This window comes from Mya arenaria, chromosome 10 (genome assembly GCF_026914265.1).
Source record: "Mya arenaria isolate MELC-2E11 chromosome 10, ASM2691426v1".
Lineage (NCBI taxonomy): Eukaryota > Metazoa > Mollusca > Bivalvia > Myida > Myidae > Mya > Mya arenaria.
Window position 1 is genome coordinate 36,973,847 of NC_069131.1, and position 5,406 is coordinate 36,979,252.

The following is a 5,406-nucleotide window of genomic DNA, read 5'->3' on the forward strand; positions in this document are numbered from 1 at the left end:
TATGCAGACGATCTAGGACGATCGCATCTTCGATTTTTTTTTTCAAAAATGAAAATCCACGAATTCAAGTACCCACGAAATTGTTTTTTTTTCTGCAAACCACGAAATTTCATGCCCACGAACATTAATGATTTCACAGTATACCTGTACATTATCTAGCCATTATTGCAATGCAGACTATGGGCTTATCAGTAATTTGCTGTCTGTAACATGTTACCTTCCATTAGTCTTTATTTATTTTGGTAATGTGTTATCTATTGGTCCTGGCTTAGTAACAGAAGGAGACAGGACAGTGTATCATTAATATACACACATCATGAAATTGGTGATTTCACGTTTTACAGGGTCAGACATCAAATTTTTTATCAAAAATGCTTGTTACCATGATAAAACATTACAAAAGTTCAAATAAGCTTTATTTTTAATAAGTATTGGAAAATATGACAAAGAAAGCTCTATTTTGCCGAAGAGTGAATTATTGATTCTAATTTTAGGCTTAGATTTACTAAATTCTGTTAAAATAAGTAACTGACAGTTGCTGTTAGGTCTGTTTTAATGAAAGTAAGTTAAATAACTCAATTTCAACAATTTGGAAAAAAAAAATGCCAACAAAACCTGTGATAAAGTCCCTTTAATATATATACAATTTTGTTATTTACTTCTGACCTTCATTCCCACTGACAAAGTATATGCAAAGAATTCTCATGAAATGAGACTTAAGCTCAATCTTACTCCACAGACTTAAACTAAATTTTAAAAAGTATTAAGTATAGGACAAAGTATATTAAAGAGTGCACATGTAATATGAGACTTAAGCTAAATCTTACTCCCTCTGTGGAAAATATACTTAAATACCTAAACCTGAATATTAACAAGTCAGAATTCTTACATTTTAACATGGCTTGAACAAATGAACAAATTAAACAAATACATGCTATTAAGTAAAATTTGATTTTAAAAAAGTATGGCAAAACGTTTTGCCAGTTCATGCAAGTTTGGTGTGTATCGCAATTTTCAAAAATTACTTATAATCTTATCAATACATAATTTATATATCATTTCACATTTCAAATTTAGCCTCACAATATTGTGTCGACCGTTATGCTTGAGCGTTAGGAAATCAAAATATGGTCATCCTGAGTTTCTTAAATGCTTCGTCATGTTAAACAAGACTTACCCAAAAAATCTGCTCCTAACCATCAAAAAGAAAACAACATTATCACCCAATATTGGTAAACACATTCCAATTTGGAGAGAAACTCAGTGCTTCAAATAAGGGTAAAATCACATCCCCCTTACATTTGAACCATATGACAACAATACATAAATTTTATACACAAAAAGATTTTTCGCAAAAAAATCAAATCAAAACAACTCACTAAGTGTGAAGATCACTTACCATGTCCCTCTTTTTTTTATCCAAGACAACAATTTGTCTGCCCAATCAATACCATTCCAATGCAATACTTTTTCTGTCTCCTACAATACATCTTTTTCTGCCAGTGATGAATGGAAATCACACACAAGACCGAAGGCAATCAATGATTGGTCAGAATGGTTGCCACGGTAACCACAAGTGTAGCAGAAAGCAGTGAAAATCCCCAATATTGCCTTTAGAAGATGTATACAGTGTGGAAAAGTCATTTAATTATCATGATGAGCTTGTTCAATGCTGTAAAACATCTCTTTAATTAAACAGTATGTCTGAATTATCCTTGGTTCACGCTAATCAAATACCAATTTAGGGCAAAAACAAAAATGGTTTGGTTTACTGAGGGTTAGATTCTTTTATAAAACAGGTCGGATAGGTTGTCTGTTTATATTGTATTATGGGCTTTATGTACGAACGTTATTGTCATTACTGGAGATTGGTGTTCAAGAAATCTTCTGTATAAAGATTAAAATGTTTTAAACTTCATATTAAAACAACGCTAATACCTTACAGGCCGGATAGGTTGGCTTTATATATTGTATTGTAGGCTTTATGTACGAATGTAATTGTCATCATCGGAGAATGGTATTAAAGAAAGTATGACTTCAGTATAAAGGTTTTAAACTTCATATTAAAACAACGCTTACCTTACAAAACATAAAAAAAACCATATCTATATAAAAAAAATTTCCAATTGACTTTTCAAAGGTAACCAAAACCAAATGTATTTTGGGAGGGCCTTATATCCCAAATCCACCAGGATTATTTACAAATGTTGAGCGCTCAATTATATCAGGTTCCTCAGACTTATGTAATCTGATTTAAAGATTGACAATAGATTTAAAGAATATAAAAAATGATGTAATGTTAATATCAAAATCAATCACCAATCTAGCTGATCAATACTAGAATCAATTATACACATTCTTCACAATATTCCTCTCTCCTCTAAATATATTCTCTCAATTTTATTGGATCACTTGTTTTAATTGAAATCAAAAGAAAACAATATAATTCAACTCAATTGTATTATAATATATATATATATCTAATTGAAGACACTGGGCTCTCTTGAGGAATGACAACCCACCAGGCAATCATTTAAGTATCTATCATGTGTTTGTGGTACAGATTGAAAAATCCGACCCGATTTCAATTATGAAACTATGCGAGAGTTTTCTATTGCGTTCGCACACTTTGATCACACCATGCCTAGACTATCACCTACTGGTTGAGAAGTAGAAGTATTTTGCGACCGAAAGCAGATTCCGACAAATGCTTTTTCGTGTACTTTCTTTAGATCTTCATAAAGAAGGTACTGCTATTCAATTAAATGGTAACTAGGCAATCAAAAGTTGAACTTCTTGCACCGAGACACGCAAGTAACTTTTATTGTTATTTAATGTTTAATGCTTATGTTTATGTTTCATTTTGTACACAAACTTGCACGTGAGGGATTGTTTGAATTGTGCATGCGGGTGAACCTTATTTGCATATCCATGAATAGCTACAAGATTTTCCTAAACTGACTTATAAAAACGATGATCATTGTGCACATATTAGTGAACACTGTTGCGCTAGTTTCACACCCACATTCACTAAAATATATACAAACACAAGTTCCTATCAGAAATGAATCAATATATCATTAATATGCAGTGTCTGCCTGATTTCGAGAATTAATTAACTGTTCTAAATTTTAAGGTTTAAATTTTTGGTAAATGCTGAAATTTAAGTAATATTTCTCATATTAATAGTCTAATATGTAGTATATAAAATAAAAGGATAAAAAAACCACACAATTGGCACCTAAAATCCACTGTGTATTCTGTTTGTCACATCACCAGCATATCAGAACAGTGTAAGAACCCTCTTAGCACCCCTATTAGATACACTATATGTGAGAAAAATATATCGACAATAGCAGCTTGAACTGTGTAGTTATCTAAAATGTGAACAATTTTAGTAGGGATTTAAACAAATATGAGCAATTCAATAAGAACTTGTAAAAACTGTCCGAAACTGCTGCTCAACCAGTATACCACATGAAGCAACTTCTTCATGTATATATCTATATGACGCGACATCATAAGGGTGCAAGTTTTTGTTGGTACGACTTCTCCTTTTACCTGTCATTTGACTTCTGCATACTTTCAAATATTAGAAACAATTCAAGTCCGACCGTATCTCTCCATAATCTTACAATGATCAAAGGTAAACTTGTAATCTGAAGTGAACTATTACTATTATGTATCTACCACCTCATCTAGTTAAATGATAACTAATCTCAAAACATTAGCCTTCATTCAAAAGTACGTCAAATTAGCCTTTCTTCACTGAAATGATCGACAAATTAGCCCAATATTACGTAATATTACAAAATGATTTGTTTAACTATTTAATAAGCGTCTAGTAAACATGAAGAAAAAACGACAATGAATCGAAAGTTCCATTCCTGCTTTGAGCCTATTACTCTAAACACAAACCAATAATGTGCGCACACACAAGACAAAATAGTTTACCAATAGTTGTGTCCATTTTAAGCTCAAAACAAGCACTGAAGTCCTTTTAAATGCGTTGAAATCGTAGAATCGCCATTTCCAACCATCTTTCAGACTCAGCAGCTGAATCGAATGATTTCATTGGCTCGTGAGCAATAGGTTGAAAAGACGGCGCCTAGGAAAAGGATATTTCATTTTGCGGTATACTCAGAATTCGAATGTTAAACGCAGTGAGCTCCCTGGTCACAAAGTCGAATTTTTGTTTTATGATCTTGAAATAGCAGTCACTGCGCAGAGATTGTCAGAGTTCCACGCCTGAATACTATTCAATATTCAAAATACTTGTATTTATAAAACTTACACGGGAACCCGTTTTAACTCGGAGTAGGATTCTTTGTTATTGTTTTAATACAGAATATAGTCGTAAAGTCCCTTAATCCTACTCCCAGATGGAAATCATTTCAGTGTCATGACTGCGTGTTTCCACCTTATGAGACGATATTAGATCGCTCTAAATCTTTTAGCACTCACCAATCATTTAATATGTTTGCGTTTTCAGCTATTATATACATGGTTACAACCTTGTAATCAGTAATTAATATTTTCCATATATGCATCATTTAGAAGTAGTTAAAGGTTTAACACTCAAAATTGATGTTTGTTATACATTGATTTTGAATAAGAGTGTCACTTTAAGGTATTAAAAATTACCACGAAGAAACGAGCTCTATTCTTTGAAAAGTCCACATATAATTGTGTGCATTGTAGCAACTATGTTATTATATTGTTCAAATCGAACAAAGCTATATATTTGTTGGCCTGGATTTGTTAACAAAACTTTCTTTTTTCCAAGATCATTCACTGAAATAAACTGGAAATACTGATACTGATACCAATTCTCATGCACGTTCCTTTGCCTAATAGGGGCGTAGCTTGAATAAAAAAGGTGCGTATGCCGAGTTCGTTGGGAAGGGGGACATCAATACCTTTACAGTTCACCTTAAATTTGTAAAGTCTTATAACTAAAGGAGACAGTTAACAACCATTTAAAGTTATGGCTGACCTTGGTATGTTTATTTTTTCGATTTTTCTAAAGAAAAAAGTGTTATTCCACGGCCTAAACGGTCTATAGGAAGCTACGTCCCAGCTCAATAACGGCCACGCACCGTTCATCCTTGTTTGTTATTGAACTATGTGTGTGAGATAACGTCAATGCGTTCAATAGGGAGAGCGTTTAATTAACGTAAGCAAACTGTTTTGTATTGAATCTCTGTTGCAAGGAAGCGCATACACTGCAAGCGGAACGTTCGCCGCAAACGCGTTTACTGGACGCATGGCAGGTTCAAACAATAATGAATATGAATATATTAAAAACAAGTTCTAACACAAACTAGGAATCTGAATACCTTAAAACAATTACAGTCGAAACCCGTAGGCTCGCAATCGGAACACCTCGGTCAATATCCAACAGAA

General features: G+C 33.0%; 1 protein-coding gene across 1 annotated transcript in view; it reads right to left on the reverse strand.

Moving 5' to 3' along the window:
- Positions 1 to 4,067, reverse strand: part of LOC128205920 (solute carrier organic anion transporter family member 5A1-like) — a 62,505-nt gene extending 58,438 nt beyond the window's left edge. Inside the window, exon 1 of the mRNA XM_052907982.1 lies at positions 3,955 to 4,067. The gene's annotated coding sequence lies outside the window, so the exon portion shown is untranslated. The remainder of the gene's footprint in view (positions 1 to 3,954) is intronic.
- Positions 4,068 to 5,406: the final 1,339 nt, after the last annotated feature.